The 23,976-nt window shown below is 41.7% G+C and overlaps 1 protein-coding gene across 2 annotated transcripts in view; it reads left to right on the top strand.

The window, feature by feature from the left end:
* Window positions 1-276: 276 nt before the first annotated feature.
* The window catches only part of SGMS2 (sphingomyelin synthase 2), a 75,197-nt gene continuing 51,497 nt past the window's right edge, over window positions 277-23,976 (top strand). The window contains exon 1 of one of the 2 annotated variants that reach the window (XM_068270591.1): window positions 277-457. The gene's annotated coding sequence lies outside the window, so the exon portion shown is untranslated. Of the gene's footprint in view, window positions 458-614; window positions 698-23,976 lie in introns of those variants that run through there. The other variant, XM_068270599.1, reaches the window with a different exon arrangement.

Raw genomic sequence — 23,976 nt, 5'->3', positions numbered from 1 at the left:
GGCAGAGAACACAGCAAGTGCTCAGTCAGGATGTCGCTTATGAATCAGCATGATCACCCAGTAGCAGCAGCTCCATTGCTGGGAGATGTCAGGCTGAGGCTCTCCACTCATTGCACCGGCCTCCCCATCATCCCCACCCTTGATAGCTGCGGGCCACATCGCTGGGCGGTGGACTGGTTATACCGTCTGACAAGTGAGTTGCTCTGAGTCAGTGTTTGGCAATGGAGTGGGCGTGAGATATACTGGGGAAAGAGAGCGATGTCAGCCTGAAGGAGGAGGAGAAGGGGAGTTGGAGGAGGAGATCGCTGAGAGTGGAGACACAAAAAAAAAGGGGTCGGACAGGGATCATGAGGACTACTGTAAACACACTGTCAATGCAACACGGCCACAGCGAGCTGCACAGCTACACCCAGGAGCGTTCACTACTGAGGCTGTGTCACACGAGCAGCTCTGTCAGGTGAGTGTGGCACTAGCGCTGCCAGCTGCAGGACTCTAGTCTGTCTGTATGGGGAAACTTTCTATGCTGCTGCTAGATTAGGGGGTGTGTACCGAAGCCACTGTCACTGTGTGCTCAGTAACTTGGATACTTGCTGCTACACTTCAGGGCTTATATTCCTACAAACTGGAATTACTTGTGAATCATACTGACCGTGGAGTGTAAGCAGCCTGCTGTGTAAAGTGCTTCTGTAATGGGCAGGTTGGTGATTAGTATTTCTTTTATAGATTTATAATTGCATCTATCAATCAACCTATCAGGCTATCCATCTGTTTATTTATCATAATTTATCTCATATTTCTTTTATAGATTTATAATTGAGAATGATCTATGTATGTATCTATTACCTATCTATCCATTCATCCAGATCTATCTATCTATCTATCTATCTATCTATCTATCTATCTATCTATCTATCTATCTATCTATCTATCTATCATCGATTTCCAGTATCTATTTATAATTGTGAATGTTTTATCTGTCTATTATCTATCTCATATTTCTGTTAAAGATTTCTAATTGTATATGTTCTATTTATCAATTTGTAAAATATATCTTTCCTCCCTCCTATCATCTATTTATCTTTGTTTATCAGTGTATCTATTTCACTGATTATTCTAAATTCTCCCTATATGACAGAAAAGGGTGATGTACTTATATGGCGAGCTTTTTCTGATAGAGCAAAGTCATAGATAAGTTAATGATTAATACGTATATGATACAGATGGTCCATTGTAAATCTTTCTCAGTGATCTCTTTAGTGCCTCTTGATGTCATAGTATGCAGTGACACAATAACCTGTGTAAGTGCATTTTTATTTGACTTCTACAAGTGAATGCACTGTGCAATGTGAAGAGTGCATCCCTCATGATAAGGCTGTTGGTAACTCCCAGAAGGACGTGGTGTACGATGTGCACTGACTGAATGCACACAATACGTAATGCTGCTAGAAAAGGCAATTATGAGAACAGTGTCATTTGTCTTCTCAATAGAATGTCAACAGGCAGAAAAGCTGCAAGTTTTCACAGAACCTGGTCACACCTGTTGTCCTGGAATTTTCGTCATCTCATGCCGTTCCCTGCAGTCTATGGTAGCATACATTACAGCTTTAATTCTAGGTTGTGTCATCAGATAGTGCTAGTAAAATATCTTGGCACTGAGTTGTTGTAACTGCGAGTTATATCAGCAATGCAAGTGTGGAGACAATCCTGCAATGTAACATAAGAAAGTATATAGCTATGCCAAATAAGCAAAACAACCAACCACATCACAGCTTTTATTGCCGTCTATCAGTAGTAGGTGATTTCTGATTGGCTGTGTGGAATGCTGTTATTTGCATCATGCTCTTTTTTAACTCTACTCCATATTTTTATGATATGCCAGATTAAAATATACTTCTGTATCTTATAATGATTTTTTTACATTTTCTTGTTGAGTCCCATACTTGCAATATGCACAATGCAGCTGAGGGATGGAGCAGATTTGGCTTCATAGATGGCCACCTGTACTATTTATAGAGGACAGGAAATGAACATTGTGCTATGCTTTTAGCAAAGGCACTAAGATATAGCAAATCTGGATGTAATGTTTCAAAGACTGTGCAGATTCCTTTAAAGCGAACACATTCACATCCACATCCACATAGCATTATGTCAAACAACTCAATCCTCAGAGTAGGCATGAATAATGGAACAGAAGCCTCTCTTTTTTTTCTTCACTCTGAAATCCAGCGCTGGCTACGTCATAAATTCTTCAGTGTCAGGGCAGGAAGTGAAAGCACAGACAGCAATAAAAGCTTGATAGATGCTGCAAAATATCCTAACTAAAACCTTATCAGTTGAAATATTTGTGTTCCTTTTCCTATTAAAGAAAACCTGCAGTAAAAGGAATATGAGTGCTGCCATCTTTACCCCTTAAAATGCCCTTTACCCAGTTGCCCGTGCTGCTTCATTGGCTTAAAGTGTACCTGTAGTTAGAAAAACTGCCTCAAATGGGTACTTACCTAGGTAGAGTGAAGACTCTGGATAATCCAGAGGCTTCTCCCATCCCCCTCCTCCTCGCTGCTACAGTGTTGGGACCCCCCTGTCAACAAAGCTTGGCTGCTCTGCACAGGAGCAGAGGGATTGCACCTGGCATTAGCACAGACCTGAACGAGCTCAGCTTTTTTTGTCAAGCCCGCGCTGCGGCTCCATGCTACTGAGGTGTGAGCTGTCCTGCAGCTGCACAGTGGGGAAGTGCTCGTTCTCGAACGTGAGAGTGGCCCCGAACGTTGAGGGTCCCAGTGCCAGAATGGCGAGGTGGAGAGAGATGGGGGAAGCCTACTGAGGTAATTATGTTATTTTTTTAAATTTCTTTTAAAACTCTCAGGTTTGCTTTAAGCAGTTTCTGAGCGACGCACTTGGAACAAGCATGCGGTCAGTGGAGTCAGAGTGCTGTTAAATTACATTTCTTGCATTCTGGTTCCGGATGAGTCATCCAGAAAGTCTTATCAGCAGTATAAGCAGGCAATAAGGATTGAAACACAGAATGCAACAGTGTGACTTTATAAGGTACAGACACACACACTTCCCCTGACCTCAGTCTTGCTCTCTCCTAAATCCTGTCCATGTACCTTTTATCCTAACTTAAACTGAACAAAGTAAATTCTAAAGGCAACCATGTTGATTGGTGTAAATAATACGTATATTACTTTTGGAACTGAACTTTTCTCATTCCAAAATCTATTGTGTAGCTCTGCTTGCCTGCAGCTGTGCACCCATCCATGTAGGCATAAGATTTCTATTGCCTGATTAGTTTCCGCCTATCAGATTGAGGTCTTACATCTTTCACCATCTTACTTCCTGTGAACTACAAGTTACATTTTAGAAAACAAACAAAAAACAATGTAGTCCCCTCTCCCAAACCTCTTGAAAAAATTATCCCCCATTTAATTTCTTCCACAACCATAAAACAAGAACCTAGGTAGTGTTTTCACAAGATCTGGATACTTTAGATTTGGACACTTACCTTTTAAAATTTTCAGTAGTGTCTGAATCACACCAGAAACAATAAGGTGTCAGAAACACCTAGGGCTTGATTCACAAAGTGGTGCAAAGTGTTTGCATGCTGGTGAAAAGCCCTTTATCATGCCTAAACTCAGTTTAGGCGTGATAAAAAGAATCGCACAGTGCAGTGCGCGCGCAGCGCCCATTATACCTTATTTGCAATTGCGCGCGGGACTTTTAGGCATGATAACTGGGTTATCACCGCTTTGTGAATCAGGCCCCTAATCTACTGCATGCTCGTTCAGGGGCTATGGCTAAAAGTATTAGAGGCACAGGGTCAGCAGAACAGCCAGGCAACTGATATTGCTTAAAAGGAAATAAACATGGCAGCCTCCATATCCCTCTCAGTACAGTTGTCCTTCAAGGTGGAAAGGATTTCATAAAAGCTGCACTATTATTGGAGAAGGGTGTTTTGGAGACCACTTATGCAAAGTCCAGATACAACTATACGGGCCCCCAGGGCCCAGACAAGCTTTGCTGATGGATCCCATAGACAGTAGGTATATCCCTTATTACCTATACCACTTTTTCTGTTGGTAGTAACATTATTAATTGAACTGCAGTATAGTAAAGCAACCACAAGATGTCACTGTCTGTAAAGTGAGGTGATGATCTCTACGGTATTGGGATTTTCTGTATTCATTCCGTGTTCCTCTCTGTTCTAAGTGAGCTGCATCACCTGATGGTGGTGCCTGATTTATCTCTGCATGTTTTTCTTCAGTAAAAAGATCTAACTTGTTATACTGGGGGTCAATCTGTGTGTACTGATCACTCTGCTCCATCACTTTCAACACTAGTTAATATTTCCACTGAATGACTAAGGAAAAGACAGACAAGTAGGAGAATTTTACGGCCACACGGAATAAATCTTTGTGTTATTACATTTCACAAAACAGAGAACAAAATTAATAAAAACAACTTTAAAAACACAGATTATGGCTGTGCAATTATAGCATCAGTAAATAAACAAATGGTAGCAAGATTATCTTCTGCTTAACATAAAAAAAAACCTCAAGTCATGTCACCTGCTCGAAAAAAAAAATAATGATGCTTTAAAATTTTGGGTATGAAGAAAGCTACTGAGTGTTCACTGGACTGCTAGAAGATCTAACCAGCCAATTCTTCTAGAAATAAGGCCACAGTGTTTACTAGAAAGGGGTGATACTGCTATTTAAACTCAAATACTTTGGTCACGTAATGAGAAGGCCAGATTCTCTGGAGAAATCCTTGATGCTCGGAAAAATTGATGGCAAAAGAGGAAGATGACGGCAGAGGCTATAACGGTTGGACAGAATATGTGAGTCTATGAACATGCCTATGCATTAGCTGAAAGAAGCAGTGATTGACAGAAACATCTGGTGTGCAAAAGTATATATGGTCACGAAGAGTCAGGGTTGATTAAACAAATGAGGAGAGCAAGATGATCACTTAACCTTGATAATGTATTAGTACATAAGATTATATGTGGAAACACCTAAGTGGACCTGGGCTTATGCAAAGGACAGACTGAAAAGTGTTCATTTCACATAGAAATGCTGTAGAAATCAGCTGCACTGAGCTGTGTTTGTTTATTTAGCTATAGTTTAGTGTAACAAGTGTGTAATCAGTGCGCATGACTCACAGCCTTGGCGCTGGTAGTGCTGGCTAAACAGGAAAAGGCAGATGCTTTAACCCTACCTTTGCTCCCTAAAAGTTCATCCAGTAAATTTTCAGGGCTTTTTGGGGATTTCTGTGCATTGTAACAAATACATTTTTTCCCTAATTGTTTTCATACTGTGCCTAATCTTTTAGAGCCGAGAGAAAGCTCTGAGCTCAGATCCATTTTAATAAAATTAATTGTGTTGAAATTCAAATATACATTAATATCATACCAGGTTGTATTATAAAGTGCTAATTGAGCCATTAGTAGAAATGCACATACATTCAATAATACTGTGCCTGAAAGAGGATGAGTATAACCAGATTCACGAGGAGTGCTAAACTTACTAAAGTCCCATCGGATGCCGAGGTGCAGACCACTCCCAATCACCCCACGCATATCGCGGGACACACCTGCTTCATCATTGCTTTCAAATCACTCTTTTCTCTGTTTTGTGAAATTTAATACAACAAAGATTGATTCAGAGTGGACATAAAATACTCTTCTACTGTCTTTTCAGTCATTTAGGCATATTGGGGTTATCCTGCATGTACTTTGTGGAAAAGGGTGCAAATCGAAATGCCTTTTTTACTGATTATTTCAACTGAAATGCAACACCTATTAACACTGCCACTGCTAGATTTTTGCTGGCCAGTACATTGCAAAGCTACAGAGCTGTGAGTTGTGTGCCATTCCTGTGCATGCCACATAAAACTTGAAGTGGACTGAAACTCTGACTTAACATTCAATCAGGCCCAGTGCACTCCAAAACCGATAGCAGATCCGCAAAATGCTAGAGGTTTTTTGAAGCAGATTTCAGAGCGATTCTAGGCATGTTTAGAGAGGTTTTTTAAACATGCCTAGCGTTTTCTGGAGCGTTTTTGTGTAGCAGATTTCATATATTGTTACAGTAAAGCTGTTACTACACAGCTTCTGTAACAAAAACGCCTGCAAAACCGCTCTGATCTAGCATTTTTCAGAGCATTTTTCCTATTCTTTACATTGAGGCAGAAACACTTCTGCAAACCGCAAAAGTGCTGCAGGAGCCACGTTTGCGGTTTGCTAAAAACCTCAAACCGCTGGTGTGCACCAGCCCATTGAGATACATTAGCCAAGCGTTTTCACAGGCCTAAAAATGTGTTTTTCCACTTTTTATTATTCATACAGTTATCATATTTGCTTTTGTGCACAAGTAATATTGTCTATCTACAAATTACAAGTTTCCAAAGTGTAGTTTTTCTTGCCCTGAAAACTGTCATTGTATTTTATTCCAACTGCTTTTTTATTATATATTAAAATCTTCTAATTAGTTGTTTTGAGCTCTGTGTGCGTCTGAAGCAGAGACAGCTTCTCAGAAAGTGTTTTTTACTTGTTACAGGCAAATGTATCAACATTGGAATGTAAACAAAGATACTGTTATCTCTAGTTTGGATGTGGATTTGAAGCTGAAAAGCAGGACAAAGTGCTTTGTTTAACCATTTTAGTGATGTTCTGCTAAAAAAATGTCTGGGATAGTAGCTTCAAAGCTGTGAGGAATCTTTCAGAGCAAAGTAGAAATGCTGACTTTCACACCACTTTAATCGTGCAAGGAATAGACATTACGATCAATATATTAATCGAAAATCACTTAGGAGTGCCCAAGTTTGTGATACATTTTCTTTCAGTTAAATCTTTTTATTGAAGAATTAATTGTCTTAATCTATTAATAACATCTAAAAGCGTATGGCCAGTTTTTAGGGAAAGCAGTTGACTTACCTGTAAGTTTCTGGGATGTGGGAGGAAACTGGAATATTGGGAGGAAACACATGCCTGCATTGCAAGAACGTGCAAATGTCACACAGATTCACAAACATCCGTTGCCGTGTTAATGAGTAATTTTATATTACATAATTGGACAGAGCTGCTTTTATAATGACCTACAATTAAAATGTAAGTTTAATAATTACTACGCTTTTAACTGGATTAGACACTCTGGCATGCTAAACAATGGTTATTGTGTAACTGCAGGATCTCGCCTGCTGAGCAAACTATGCCCTGTATCAGTGCTAGGTTGGGAGTGTCATTACTGTGGCAGTGACAATATTGCTAATGTTTTCCTGTTCGGCCTTCTGCATGCAGCCAAGAATTGTATCTGCAAAACCCTGCATGAAAGGAACGTCATTGATGAAGTGGCGACTGTCACCTGCTCACAACAAATTGCTACATCTGTATATTTCCCTGTGTGTTTGTGTTAGGCCCCGTTTCCACGTGTGGCTCTCTGCATTTTTCTGCACACAAAAATGCACTAGATCTGACAGCCCAAGTAAAATCAGTGGGCTGTTTCCATTTAATGTAGTTTTTCGTGGAAGAAAAATGACTGAGCATGATGCCTTTACTCAGATACTGTATGCATTCATCCTGTTTATCAATTTGTATGGCTGTAGAAGATCTACACGTTTAACGCGCACAGTGTGTGCAAAAGCTGCATGCGGAAAATGCTCATTTTAGTGGAATGGCCAAATGCATGTGGGTAGGGGAGAGAAGACAGCATAAAAGTAAGAGCTCAAGCCGTAGCAGGTGACTATTGTTTTATGTACAACAGTCACCCACATTAGTAGTTTTTAGGTGATATGAACACAGATGTGTGAGTAATCTGCAAACACTGTAGTATGAGTGCTGGTCAGATGAGCCCACATTGATTAGATCTAATAGAAAACTTTGTAAGGTTGTCATGGTAGTTCCAATAGAGTGAGTGTCTTCTCCCTCCCCTCTCTGTAGGAAAATCAGGACTGCTTGGCTGGGTTCAGCATTACCACATGAAAGCCTATGGCTGGTTCACACTAGGTCCGGGAACGTATCCGTGGCTCCTTTTTTAAAACGGATAGCAATGTTAAAATTAGCAGCCATCTTTACCCAAACAAAAAACGCATCCGTCTGTGTTTGTGGGGACCCGTTTTCAAAACCTGAACGGAAGGTCCGGATTTGCTGCATTTTCTCGGACCACACATTGATATGGATACAGGCAATAGAAAAACAGATCCCCCTCTATACAGGTAGTTTTGGACACAGACATGGATCTGTGTCACAGCCTGTGGGGTGAGAGAGGGCCGCCATTCTGGAGGGGAAAGCAGCAGGATGGGGTGGCAGCGGGGAGGGGGGGGGTCGTTTCCCCCCCCCCCTTCCTCACCTGAGTCCCCCGACCCCGCTACCCCTCCAGCTATTTGCGCAAATTGTTAAACTATAATGTCCACAGTGAGCAGGGAAGACTACCTTCTCTCTACTGAGAGGTGGAAGTGGAGAGAAGGTAATCTTCTCTGCTCACTGCGGACATTATAGTTTAACAATTTGCGCAAATAGCTGGAGGGGGACCCAGGTGAGGGAGGGGGGAACGACCCTGCTGCCCGCTGCCACCCCCTCACATCGGTGCACCACCTCGGGAATACGTTTCCACGGTCTGGAAACATATGCCCTAAATGCATTGTAAAGCATAAAAACAGGGAGGGGGGGGGGGATATTCCAAACCGGATCCGTTTAAAACGGATGCGATTTGTCACGGACCTAGCCTTACAAAATATTGTGACCACATAGGAGTGTTTGTAAGCACATGCATGTCAGTACAGCGGCTAGCAGAAGGAAGTATTGGTTTAAAACAGTATGATTTCTATTTTAAATCGCATAACAATCAGTGTACTGTAAAAGAGCCCTTGTTCCCACTAGAATGGGATATTTTGTGAAAATAACGTAATTAATAAAAATGCTTTTTTTTTTTAGAGTATTAATTTATAAATTATTTAGTCAGTGTTTGCCCATTGTAAAATCCATCCATACCCTGAGGTACATTCTGAAATTTATCACAGGTGGTGACATCTTTAGTCCTGTCAGATGTTCTCTGTGGAATATTTGTTCACTGAGGGTTCTAAACCCAGTACAAAATATACCTGGTCTCCCTCCCTCCCAGAATGCTCTGGGGGAGAGAATTCCACATATCTAAACAGTCGAGGCTAAACATCACTGGGAGGACAGAGATACATTCAGTATACAGCAATATATAGGGCTCTGCCTCTGACATAGGAGACCTGGCTTCAAATCTTGGCTCCTCCTATTTCAGTAAGCCACCACCTATCCAGTAAGACTCCCTAACACTGCTACTTCCTACTGAGTGTGCGCCAGTGGCTGCCTCCCAAGCGCTTTAAATCCGACAGGAGAAAAGCGCTATATAAATGCTGGAAAAAAAATTATATATAGATATAGGAAGTTTTTCTGATGTTGAAACCAGGAAAATGTCCATAAAAGTGGGTATCCTGAATAATTTACTGCATTGTACTATATGTCACTGCAGTGCCGCTTTACGTGCATACTGTACAGTTCAAGGGTCAGTAACAGTAACCTAAGTTACTGTTCAGCAGTACAACAGAACAGGTACTGTAATTTGAAAGCCTTTCTGTAAAATTTTGCATGTTTATGGTAGCTGAACATAGCTTAGATAGCGCAGGGCCACCTTTACTGCTCTGCTATCCTAGAAGTAGTTAAGTAGGTTCCTCATTTCATCATGTAAAACGTCATGGAATAAAAGGAGAAGTTAGCTGGGTAATATTATAACTGGTACTGATACTTTTGATAAGTGAATTCCATTGTTTATTACTTTGTGCACAGGTATCCCCCTAAACAACGCTGTAAACTATAGAAAATAGCTTACTTTGAAATAAAGTTGACCTGTTGTTTGATTAAAAAATAAATAAAAAAAATGTAAATCTATATAACATCCAGTCTTGCCTACCATGACCTCTGAGTACAAAAATAGGACTCTAATGGCCCATACTCACGAGGGACTTTTGTCGCCTCAACACGCGGCGCGCGCGTGTTGCGGCGACAGGTCGTGAGTATGGGCCGTCGCACGCGCGCGCACCCCGAACTGTCGCCCGCCGCTCATGTCGCCATGCGATTGAAAGTTTCAATCGCATGGCGACAGTCGCCGCCGCACCTCCCCCGCAACTGTCGCTAGTCCGCGTGAGTACGCGGACTAGCGACAGCAACCTCCATTGTATCAAATGGAGCTTCCGGCGGGGGGAGGAGGAACGTCGGCGACAGCTTCCGCCCCGCCGCTGGTCCCTCTTCCGCGTGTGTACGCGGAGGGACCTGGCGAGAAGCTGTCGCCGGCCTGTCGCCCACACGCTCACGTGTGCTGGCGACAGGCAACATTTGCAGCCCGTGAGTACGGGCCTTACCACACCCTAGCAGATGAACAGCCTTTGACTTTTGTATACAGGAAGTCTATGCATAGCTTCTGTTCAGGTATATTTTCCTCCTTATGTTATAGGCTGCAGTATTCTTATGTGGGACTGGGGAGGTGCATCAAACAATGCAACGCTGCGGTTCAATGGATTTCCAATAGATTTCCTACTGGAATCTATTGAAAATGAATGTACTGTGTGTGATAGGAATCAATTCCTTTCTAATTTTAATCCATTCAGAGAGCGTACAAAAAGGGCTGGCACCACAGAGGGGAATCGGATTGTTTTGGAACATTGGATGGAAATCTATATGTGTTTGGCCACCTGTAGAATACACCCTCTTTTGATTTTAGCCATGTTAACACCTAAAAAGATGAATTAATATTTTTTAAATATGATGTAATGCCAACAGAGCGCCATAAAGTTCTGATCATCAGCTTGCCATACTACAGTACTTATGCTATAGCTTGGAATTTAGTATTAGAAGATCGTGTTATCCCGTTTTCTGTGTTTCAGAATTCTCCAGTGAAGACAATGGGGAAAACTGAATTCTCAGTCTAGTAATATGTAGTGCAGGGTTTCTATTAGGCATAGGCAAGTTACATACAGTAGATACATAGGAAACCACCTGCTGGAGAGGTAGACACGGAGCCCCACTTCTTATCCAGTTAAGTGTTGCAAACTTTTGCCACACAACACTTCTCCAGCACTTCATCCTTCTCCAACCTTAGAAAGTTTATTTTTTTTCAATTATTTTATATAGCGCCAACATATTACACAGCGCTGTACAGAGTATATTGTCTTGTTGCTAACTGTCCCTCAGAGGGGCTTACAATCTAGTCACTACAATAGTCATATGTCTATGTATGCATTGTGTAGTGTATGTATTGTAGTCTAGGGCCAATTTAGGGGGAAGCCAATTAACTTATCTGTATGTTTTTGGGATGTGGGAGGAAACCAGAGTGCCTGAAGGAAACCCACACAGACACGGGGAGAACATATAAAGTCCTCGCAGATGTTGACCTGGCTGGGATTCAAACTAGGGACCCCTAGCACTGCAAGGCGAGAGCGCTAACCACTACGCCACCATGCTGCCCACTAAGAAAGTTCTTCTTTTACTGGTCTAGGCTTGTAATATAGGCAATAGGTTCTCTTTAGTGTGCTTATTAGAGTCTTAATTGGATTGAATTTGTTTATGGCAACACTTATGTAATCCCAGGACAAGGTTCAGCAAAATACACATGAAAGGTATAATGTCCAGGATCAGTGGCATAGCTAAGAAGCCGTGGACCCCAGTGCAAGTTTAGCATTGGGCCCCCCAAGCATGCTATAGATAACAATTGATACAACACACCAAAACCAATCAAGCACAACCACAGTGTCAGAGGTGCAAGAAAGAGATGGGAAACTGTGTGTTAATGATCACTACTATTCAAATCAACTATAGATGTGAATATTATCAGCACAGGACCAATAAAGAGCTAATACTGTGTTTGAGGAGTGGGCCCCTTGGGGACCCTCTAGCCCAAGGGCCCCGATGCGGTTGTTACCTCTGCACCCCCTATTGCTACGCCACTGTCCATGATAAATGGAGTTGCACGCTCCCATAGCAATGAATGGTTTCAGTCTGTTCAAGTCTGTGGAGTTCAATGGATCAAGTGAAAATGGTTGTAGACTTTATATAATACCTTGTATTGGCAACAATAACATTACATTTCTATATATAGCCTAAAAATTGGTTTGTGGTGGCTGAGAAACTACTGTGAGCTCAGAATTCATGCCAATTAGATTTTCTGGAACCAGGATTGTTGTAGCATTCATTTAAGTAGTTATTATTATTATGTTCTATTTATATAGCACAACGGGACTTTATTTTTATATAGAATAAAGTATTTCAATTAGCAAGCAATCATCATTTCCATTTAACTCAGCAAAGATTAGGAAAAGTGAATTTGGAAAAATTGTAGAAGTTAAACGTTTCTTCAAACTTTACAAAAGTTCTGACATGACTCCAGTATAGTGGCAAGGGAATGGGGGCAATGGGCTTCATGCCTGCCTTGCAGACAATGGCATGGACACATATGGTCCTAATGGAGGTAGAAGAGAAAACATTCATGATGCTAGGCTAGATCATTACACAGGAGATAACAGAAATAAGCACTTTTCTACACTTAGGCTGAGTTCACACTTCTAATATGCGGACAATGGGCACAGAGTTTTCAAAAACAACCACAAGATAATGTGTGCGGTGTGTGTAACAATCCTGCACTGCTTTAAGTGTTTTTTACCACATGCAGAAATCACATTGCATGTGATGAAGCCCATTGGTTTTCATGGGCTGTCAATTCTAATGCCAAGTGTGAACTCTGCCTAACCGTTAGACTATTGTCAGGTCAAACATATCCTGATGCCGGCTTTTTACTGCAGATTGGCAGCAGCCCTGCACTGCGGCCTGGGGGATTATCGCTTTAGTATGCGGTTATCCCCTTCTGGCTGGGATCCAAACAGGAAGTGACGCTCGCTTGCTCTCACTTCCTGTTTTGAAAATTCAGTAATGTAAAAATATGCTTCTACACATACGCGTCGCAACACCATAGACTTATATGACTTCCAGTCCGACGCAGGTCGCCCCAGGAGCCGTGTAGTAACATAGCTATGTCCGCGCATTAAATAGGGCACTTCCAGCGCAACGTACCGCAACGTGGGTAGTATGAACTACCCGATAGACTTTCATCAGGCTGTGGTGGGGTGTGGTAAATTTACCGCACCATACCATCCCAGTGAGAAAGTGTGAAATGGCTTGTCTTTTGTGAGAGCAAGTCAACCACACTTGCTCTTTCAGAACTGTTGCTCAATACAGGCTTTTTAGCTGCCCCATCTGCTGACAGGAAACAATAAAGATAATGTGGTATGTTGAGATGATTTTACATTTACTGTTATGCAGCAGGAAGATAATAAAAATATATAGTTTCAAAAGAAATACATTATATAATTGCCTTGCTCATCTGTTATTTCTGATTCACATTAGAGATGTGAAGTTCGGATCTTTTCAATGATCCGGATGATTCGAATCGGATCATTGAAAAGATCCGGATCTTTGATCCGAATCTCGGATCATTTTACAAGGGAAGCATTCGGGGGTGAAATGACTAGCAGGACAGGAGAAGGGGAGGGGGGTGGACACACAGAGAAGGGGAGAAGATGGGCAGAGGGCAGGGAGTGGACAGAGAAGGGAGGAGGGACGAGCAGAGAGCAGAAATGTTTTTGCATACAATACCCACATGCTGCAATGATATGCTTTACATTTTACATATATTTCACCTATATGTTCATCTGTACTCTTTGAATGCAAACGTCGCACAGTGTCCCCAAAGCATTCCCAGAAGATAAGTGCAGCTGTTTAGAGCGAGTGCAGGAGGATCATATTGCCCTGCAATCACAGTGCCTGCAAAGTTACTGAGCTGTGCTGAGCTGAGCCAAAAGCTTCCAATGTGTTCACTGCACAACTACGGAACAGACAGCCTATGATGAGCAGCACATTATAGCCAGTATGTGTGCTCTACACATATCTGGCAGTGGCACCCATGTCCCCTCTCACCCATCTACCTGTCCCTGCAAGGCTGGCTCCTCTCCAACAGAGCGATCCATCTCTGCTCTGCTTCCAGGACCCCGCTGCCCGCTGAGAGGGGGGCATGTCGCTCCTGGCCCCGCCCCTTTTACGATCCGAATCACTCATTTTGATGATTCGGATGATTCGACTCACAAAATAGATTCGGATCAAAGATCCGAATCGTTCATGATCCGGACAACACTAATTCACATTCAGAATGGCTCAGCATTCATGTTTTCTTAGTATGGTTATACATGGGCAGATCCCTCACTGGAGATCACTCCCATGTATACATACTGTCACAGGAGCCCTAGTGGCTGACCGCACTTAGCCTTCTAAACGGTGCCAGCGCACAGATCGTGCGAACTCTGGTCGCAGTCAATGCGCAGGAACCGTTAAGAATTAGCCGCAGACAACTCAGAAGGGAGCCTGTGAGACACGGATGATTACAACTTCACCCACTGGTTCAGAGTAAACTGCCACCACCGCGGTTATCATGGGACCGTGGAGCCCACTAACTGACTGACTAATCCTGCGAATAAAACGGTTAAACACACGATATTCTGTCTAGCCAACAACAAACAAACAGTAGCGTATCTTCAGAGACCCGGGATCAGTTCTGTGTGTGCTGATAAGCAGGGTATCGGACAGTGAATGACTTGGAGAAAGTCGTTTATTCACGCAATATAAATAATTAATATATACAGACAATTATTAAAATCACAATTATTAAGACAGTAATAGCCGGTATAAAAAATAAAAGGGAGAAAAATACTTAGTTCCTGGAAAGATGTCCTTTTTGTGGGAAAACAGAGTTCTGAGTTTCAATCAGAGTTCAGAGTTCAGACCAGGTGGATGCCAGCATATCCTCAAGCTGGCATCTGATGAGTTCAAGATGTTTTCAGGGTGGAGGACACTGAGTTTGGCTCCTCTGCCATTCTTATGCCCCTGATTCAGTAGGAGGGAGTGAGGGCGGGGAGCCATACACCCCCTTAGAAGATGAGATGAGCCCTCCCCTTGTCCTGGGGGCCAGAAATCATGCCTTAACCATATATGGGCTCTATCTCACAGAACCATACAGGTCAGGGCAGATTTATTAACATTTTCAGGTCTGTCTTGATTTACCCAGCGCCCTGATACCAGACATGAGGGGTGGGACCCCTGTTGTATCATCAGGGCATTTTCAAACTGCCTAACTGGCAGTCCTTACCTCAGAATGTTCTGAAACTTCCTCAGAACCAGCACCGGGGCTCATGCTACACTTCCCCCACGTTTGGCGAAGCTGCCATCTCAGGAACCCCAGAAATATGACAGATCTGGGAAGTTATGGATTATGCTATGAGACTCAGGTTTATTCAGGATGTGTTCTAGCTGCTAACAGCTGACTTCCCTTTGATCTTTACCAGTGAGCAAGGTGTCACGACCTCCCGGAGATTTGTAGCCTGCCTGGCTGCACCTAGGCATCCTGATCACCCTTTTGGTTAATTAACATCTACATGAGATCAGCTAGGTGTCACCTTATACCTGATGGATGGGCCATCAGCACAGCTTGAAGCCAGGGACTCTCTGGGCCCAGGCTCATTAGCATATCAAAAGAGCCATCCAGCCTTTAGGATGGTGCTCTCTCTCTGCTAAGAAAAGGACTTCAGCTGCCCCTACACACTCAACCCAGATTGTATCGATTTGAAGCGCAATCGATGCAGTGAATCGAGTGTGATCGCTTTTTCTTCATGGGCGGTTCCAGGACGCGCCTGCGGCCCCGCAACCGTCCATGACACATACATATACATGTATACATCTTACATCAATTTCCCAGTGCTGAATCACCTGTGTGAAGAATATGCCATTTATAATGCGACCCTCAATACTTCTTTGACATACATGATTTAATATGCTGAGGAGCAGGAAAACACAATTACCATGTAGTAAAAAATCAGAAAGTAAAGACCTTATAGGTAGTGATCAAGTTTGGCACCAGTCTGTATATTTCTTTAACTTCTGTTGATTTCCTGTACTCATATAGCACCGCAATATTGTGCTAGAGTCAGACCTTACATACTTCATGTTACTACCGGTAGCAGACTCTCATTGGGGATCATAGTCTAATATCCCTATCTTGGTCTGGGGCAGTTTGAAATGGGGAAAACATCAGAAGGTCTTTTAATGGTGGTAGAAAGCTGGAAGAACCTAAAGGTACCCTTGTAGATACTGGAATATATAATTACAGATCACATACAGAAGAAAGATTCTTAAAACATTAACAGTCATGAGGCTCTACGATGTTGTGTATGATTTTGTTAGTGATTCACCATGTCAGATCATAAACGAGGAGCAACTTCCACTCATCCTTTACCTCCCCTTTCTGAAGATCTGATCCAGGCAGCATATTGATACAGTGACTGTTCCTTAAAGAGAAACTCCGACCAAGAATTGAACTTTATCCCAATCAGTAGCTGACACCCCCTTTTACATGAGAAATCTATTCCTTTTCACAAACAGACCATCAGGGGGTGCTGTATGACTGATATTGTGGTGAAACACCTCCCACAAGAAACTCTGAGGACCGTGGCACTCCTGGCAGTTTCCTGTCTGTTAACCTTGTTGCATTTTGGGAAATAGCTGTTTACAGGTGTTTTCAACTACCAAAAAAACATGCAGCAGCTACATCACCTGCCAACAGCAAAAATTTCACCATGTAATAAATGTCAGAATGTAAATCAGGGATTTAAAAGATTTTACAATGCGCAAACACTGACTAAATCATTTATACATAATTATTGTAAAAATGAAGCACTTTTTTTATTACATTATTTTCACTGGAGTTCCTCTTTAAAGCGTACCTGTACTAATGTGACATTTTGAAATAAACATGGGTACATATAGTTCTAAGCTTACTTAGAACTTGCATGTTTTCATTCTTTCCATTGTAATAGAACAGTGCTTTAAGTATGCAAATAATGCAGTCAAATGCAGCAGCTGCTCTCCTAAAAGGTAGATAGAAACAAAACACTTTTATTTGGCTGCACAAACTATCCTGAAAACAAGAGTGTTCACAGGCTCAGAAGCTAATTACTGTGTTTCTTTTTATTGGGAGCTGCATGGACCAGATTTGGGTCACACTGACATGGTTGCTGTACACTGTTCATAGTTAAAATTAAACTCCTTAAATAATTTATAAATAACTCCTGAAAATTACAGTGTGAGACTAGAGAAAAGTTCTAAGTACCATTACTACTACACATACAATAATTATTTGTATTTTCAGTTCAGGTTTGCATTAAGCTGTCACGCAAAATGATCATGATTGTTTTTGGCAACATATATTAAGCTTGTACATATACTATATTTCTATACATATATTAACCATTTACTGACATGCTAACGTATTAAAGCGTCATGCTTACCGCTATTAACAGCAACATGACATTTTAATACGTCCCGCGTTCCCGCCGATGCTACCGCCGTGTGTGCGCCGCTACCGCCGCTGTTTCCTTCGAGCTTCCGTGTTGGGTGATTGGGGAAGAGGACCGAACGGTCCTCTACCCAATCGCAGTGCCTGGAGTGAATGGACGTGACCGCGAACAGCGGCTACGTCCATTCACAATAACAGGAAATGTAACAATTAAATAAAGTGAAGAAAAAAAAAAAGTCAACATTTCCGATGAGTGTTCACTAGCGCCATCTTGTGGCCAAAAAGTATATTACACCTACAAAATACATTCATTTTCAAGTACATACAGATCTTAATAAAATTACACTTCCAACCCTCCCCCCCCCCCCCCCCCCCCAAAAGAAAAACACTTGTAAAAAAAAAATCAGCTAAAAAAAAAAAATAAATAGTTGCCTTAGGGACTCAGCTTGGTTAATTTATATTTTATGGGGGGAAATTCATTTTAATTTATTACATAGGGGCTTGTAATTATGGCCAGAATAAAAAAAAAAAACACAACAGAAAAATAACACTTATATTTCAAAATTATATACTGTCGCCATATATTGTGATAGGGATATCATTTAAACTGTTTAATAATCGGGACAACTTGGCAAATAAAACGTGTTTATTTTATCCACAGGAGAATGTTTAATTTTAAAACTATAATGGTTGAAAACTGAGAAATAATGATTTTTTTTCTTTTTTTTTCTGTTTTTCTCATTAAAACGCATTTAGAATAAAAAAAATTCTTAGCAAAATGTACTATCCACAGAAAACCTAATTGGTGGTGAAAAAAACGAGGTATAGATCATTTTCTTGTGATAAGTAGTAATAAAGTTATTAGGGAATAAAAGGGAGGAGCACTGACAACTGAAAATTGCTCTGGTCCGTTAGGATAAAAACCCTTGGGGGTGAACTGGTTAAAGCATTTAAAAAAAAAATACAAGGCTGATATACCACATTGTTGGTGGCTATGCCCAGCTATTCAGCGAATATGGGATGAGTGCTTTCGTCAGTTGTCCCTTACTTTGGATTCTCTGATTGAAGTGTTGCCCTTTTCTCTCAGGCCCCTTTCACACTGGCACGTTTTCGTTGCGTTGCATTACCCATTTTTTAATGCAAGGTGACACTAAAGCAATTAAAGTCTACGGGACATTTCATATCGAATGCAAGGCATCGGAAGCATCCGATCTAACTCGGGGTCAACAGTGCGTTATGGGTCAGCCTCATTGGTGACACGCGTTGACCGGAAGTCATGTAACTCAGTGGTGCCACAGATATTTTAAACTATTTGGCACTACTGTTGTGGTGCGCATGCGCGTACGCCAATTCAGTCTGGCTCTGTGATGGAAGAAATGCTTGCAATACCTATTTCCACCACAGGAATTGAGCAGTAGAGAGCCTCACTTATGGGGCTTAAATCACAAAAGCGTGCAAAGTGTTAGCACGCCAGTGAAAAGCCCCTTAGCACGTGCAAACTGCCTCTTCACGTGCTCATATGCGTGTAAGAGTTTGCGCGTGTAAAGTTTAGTAAAGTAAGTTTCCGCATGCAAGATCAGTTGCTTTGCGTGCTAAGTAGCGTGATAAGCATACTTTGCACGTGAAGCGGCTGATTTTGAACTGGAACGGAGCGTAGCGCGCAGCTCCGTACGCGCACACCACGTAACGCTATACGCCCGTTAAAATAGCACGCGAACAGCATCAGCTTTGCAGTGCAAACTAGCATCCTAGTTTGCACGTGCAAAGCTTTTAGGCGTGATAACTGAGTTATCACACTTTTGTGAAGCAAGCCTATGATGTGTTTTTCTGCCAAGAATGACATTAACGCTTATTAACGAAGCTTTTTTTTTTTGCGAAAAAGCTGTAAACTGGCCTCAATCCTGCTCAGATTTTAGTAAATATCAGAACAAATGTATAGCCCTAGTATGTGATGCCAATAGATGCCTTATTGCTAGGTTTTGAAAAGATCAATTTCCCTTGACAGTAGCATTATTGAAAAAATAAGGTGGCTATATCATATGGAAAATATATCCTATTCCCTGGCATCCAAAATGCATGTGTTCAACCTGATATGGATGGCCTGGATGCTGCGATTCCCCCTTGGTTAACTACCAGTACCACCTACAGAGCAAGACAAGTCTTCTTGATGTCTGCTGGACCCTAACTTATGCCACTAGGGGAGAGGCTAGGCAATCAGTAGAGGAAAATATTTGTTATATTCCCCTACTTTACTGCATGTAGGGAGAGCCATCTCTCATCTTCTCCCTGTGCCTAGCTCAACTCCACCGGGAACATACATACTGTATACCCATATTTTACTGTTAGAATTACCCCTGTGAAATAGTATGTTACTGATATTCTACTATCAGCTACTACGCCAAAATGTCTTTGCTCCCTTATTTCATGTACGCTTATTTTCCACTCCTTGATTTTCCATTCGTGTTTGAAAAATAAAGATTGAGCGTTAGGTAGCACCATAGTACCACTACAGCAAGATGGCAATGGTACAAAATGGTACAAAACCTGACATTTTATAGTATGTGTGCTTGTCATAGAGTTTCAATGCTGTAAAACCCTAAGCTGCTTGGTTACTCTGTAGTACTGTAAAATGAGACACTATTCAGCAATGCAATTCCTTTATGGTGACAACATAGCACTTTCCAACATGTTTTTACATCTGATACATTACTTTGTTAGGGTGACTTTAGGGAGCTATTTATAAAGCTGGGAGCAGGTGATCCTCCAACCTCTTAGTGATAAATATTGCCAGTTGTTTGTTCACTGTATTTATAAAAGCCGAAAATATGTCATCTTTTGTCCTACAATGTTTACTTTTCATTCATTGTTCGCCAATTTTGGAAATATCTCAATACTCATAAAATGGTAAACAAAGCCGTTCACCCACAAAGTTGAGAATTTTTTGAAATGATAAAGGTGGCTATTAGTTGATCACCAATACATTTTTTGTTTTGATTGCCTTGTTTATAAAAGTGGTTATTAGTTTTAATGACCACGACCACCGGAAACATAACGCAATTGCAACGAGAATCACGCCAGCTGGCAATCGCGAGTCTCCAAAAAATGAATTGCGGTAGTGGAAAATGAGCAAGCGATCGGCAAACCGGCTGCGATCCGCTTTTTGAATGGGATCTTAGCCAGTGGAAAAGGGCCCTTATAAATGGGCCTAACAGATGTTAGTCTGCACATAGTAAGCTGGCTAGCACCTTCAGCTGACCAGCATACACAGACCATCCCATAGACACTGTTATTGACTCTGTTTCAACTAAGAAACTTAGGCCAGTGGTGTGACTTTGCAGAAGTGAATGGGTTCCTTAGTTCATCGTCAGGTGTATTGCAATGGTTACAAGATGTTCAGCCAAAAAGAACCCGTCCAAATGGAGCCAGCCAAAACATGCAAGTATCTTATCTGCTAACACCTTTAGTGATTTTGGGCCATAGGCAAATACAGCAGTTGTTTTATAGAACTGTTAGAAATCACAAGTCCTTCCAGGTAGAGTTTTAAGATGGATTCTTTCAAATGTTACTTTGTTTTCTACATTATGGTTTTTCCTAGTGCATTATTGTGTTATATAATGTGAGGTCCGGTGATGTGGAAATTCAGAGGCACTTAGGTGTCAGGATGAACGTTATTTACCATACTAGACAGACAACAGTGGCTATAGAGTTTTTTGTTATCGGTGATCTTATGATTAGGGTATACACGGTACAGATATTTAAAGGGAACCTTAACTGAACGGGGGGTATAGAGTTTTACTTACCTGGGGCTATTACCAGCCCCCTGCAGCAGTCCTGTGCCCTCGGCGCCGCTCTGGAATCCTCTGGTCCCCCACTGTCACTTAGTTTCGTTTTTGACGACTCACCAGTCGCCGGCCGCCATGCGTATTATTGGACGCATTCACCAATGCAATTAGCGCTATTGCGGACCGCAACGCGTACAAAAATACGCGTTGCCGCATATCTACGCGTGCGGAATGCGGCAACGCGTATTTTCGTACGCGTTGCGGTCCGCAATAGCGCTAATTGCATTGGTGAATGCGTCCAATAATACCCATGGCGGCCGGCGACTGGTGAGTCGTCAAAAACGAAACTAAGTGACAGCGGGGGACCAGAGGATTCCAGAGCGGCGCCGAGGGCACAGGACTGCTGCAGGGGGCTGGCAATAGCCCCAGGTAAGTAAAACTCTATACCCCCCGTTCAGTTAAGGTTCCCTTTAACATCATAATTTGTACCTTTAAACATCTGTCTTCTATTATAGACAGCATCACCAAACCTGTGTTTTCTGAGAGGTCTGTAATTGTGGGCTGTTTGTGAAGTGGCTAAATATACTAAACTACATTTATAGTTCTGTGATCATTACAATGGCTGCAATTACCAACAGTCATATTTTGTCTCTAATTTGTACCCAAAGTACTGAGGGCCTCCAGATGTCATAGGAAATGACTGTGGCTTATTTTTGGAGATCAAAGCTAAACTAGGCCAGGACACAGTACAAGTGGCTGTGGCGAGTGTAATGTGGCGGCAAAAATAGGTATGGGTTGATGATGACAGTCTGAGCTGTGGATAGCACTGTGGGCATCAGGAATCTGTAAAATACATGCAACTATTTGCCACAGACTAAATACTAGGAGAGGTTTAGAGGAACATACATTATGATTATTTTTTTTAACAGAACAACATATATTTGCAGGATACTATTCACATGCATTGCCTACCTCTATAGCAAACTGTAAAATCTGCTCATACTATGAACAGTTTTGGAACAGGGTGGAGTTGACCCAACAGAGATAGGGTGAGGTGGTATAAAACAGTGGCAGGGAGTGCATTGGTGCAAGACAAGTGGTGGAAGGACTCTCATGAGTATGAGTGATTTAGCAGTAATGTGCTCTTAATTCCTTATACAGGGCCCATAAAGGAAGCAACTGTGCATTATACTGTTGGTTGTGCATGTGTAACCTCTGGGCAGAGAATGGACCATATCTGGTAGAGGAAGTCTATTCTGCATGTCAAATATTGCATTTAAGTAAGATCAGTCTTCATCAGCAACCTTGACTGAAGCATGACTCAATTTTTACTGATAGAAAGCTTCTCCGCTATTCAGCCAGGGCTTGTAGCAGCCCAGCACAACCAGCCTCTTTGAACTTCTTGCTGCAACTGGGCACACCATTAAGCAAGCAAACCTCAGTACATTATGTAAATAGAGGTGGAGCCAACAGTAGGAAGCTAGTTGAATGTAACAGTTTGAAAAGGACCTCTTCCAGAAACTGTTCTACACACTTTGTGCCAATGTGTACAGGGTCTACTAAGACCCCTTGCCCCACCTACTCACTGTATTCAAATGGGTTGCCAGAGTAATTGGGCTCTACTTTAAGCAGAAGTTTTTTTCCGCAAACTACTTAATAGGGTAATCATACATTCCAAAGCTTAAAGCAGGAGGGACAGCCAAACTATATAAGTAGAGAAATACTTGTCCTACTTACATAACAAATGTATTGTACTGTCAACATTTTGATTTCAGTGAATCTTATATAGTAAATAAAAAGAAAACTGTTCTTGTCATTTTCCATTTTTATTCCCTCTGACTGAATCCAATACTGATGTAATTTCCTCCCTTACATTTTTTTTCTCCTAGAAACTGCACTGTCATATCTAGCTTGTTTTGTAAACACATGTAAGCACAGCGTAGCTCATATTTCAGCAACTCACTGAACTGCCCTCAGCCAATCAGTGAGGAGCAGGAATGGGAGAGGGGTGATGACAAACTTCCTTCTCGTCGGCAATGTACCAAATACAGCAAGGCTGACTGAGATAAGATTTATTACAGCAGAAACATTTCTGATTAGATTGGAGTGCTTGCAATGCAGGATCAGGTAGCAGGCTGCATATTAAACACAGAGCAGTGGGTAAATGGGATTTAATTTTGTGGCTGACAATCCCTCTTTAAATGTCTGTTTGAAAGGCATTTTATTTTGTAGATTGACACCAAGAGTTCAGTTTTAAAGGGAACCTACAGTGAGAAGCATATGGAGGTTGACATATTTATTTCCTTTTAAACCATGCAAATTGCCTGGCTGTCCTGCTGATCCACTGCCTCCAATACTTTTAGCCATAGACCCTTAACAAATATGCAGATCAGGTGCTCTGACTGAAGTCTGGCAGGATTAGCTGCATGCTTGTTTCAGGTGTGTGTTTCAGACACAGCTGCAGCCAAAGAGATCAACAGGTCTGCCAGGCAACTAGTATTTTTTAAAAGGAAACATGGCAGCCACCATATGCCACTAAAGGCTGAAGGCTAAAGTAACATTTATATTAAGCTAGTCTCCATTGTTCCAAAGTTTTATTACTGTGTTTCTACATTGATTAATAAAGCATTTGTTAACCAGTGAAAGTTGCACATCTTCAGTCTGTGTATGAATTCCAATCAAATAAAATATCAGACAATACTTGCTAATTGTGATCTTGAAATAGATGATTTGGAATTTGCAACATCAGCATTAGAAAGTTTGCTCTCCTGAACTGATTAGCG

The sequence above is a fragment of the Hyperolius riggenbachi genome, chromosome 1 (genome assembly GCF_040937935.1).
Source record: "Hyperolius riggenbachi isolate aHypRig1 chromosome 1, aHypRig1.pri, whole genome shotgun sequence".
Classification (NCBI taxonomy): Eukaryota; Metazoa; Chordata; class Amphibia; order Anura; family Hyperoliidae; genus Hyperolius; species Hyperolius riggenbachi.
Note: the sequence above shows the minus strand (reverse complement) of the source record. Positions and strands in the feature narration are given on the sequence as shown.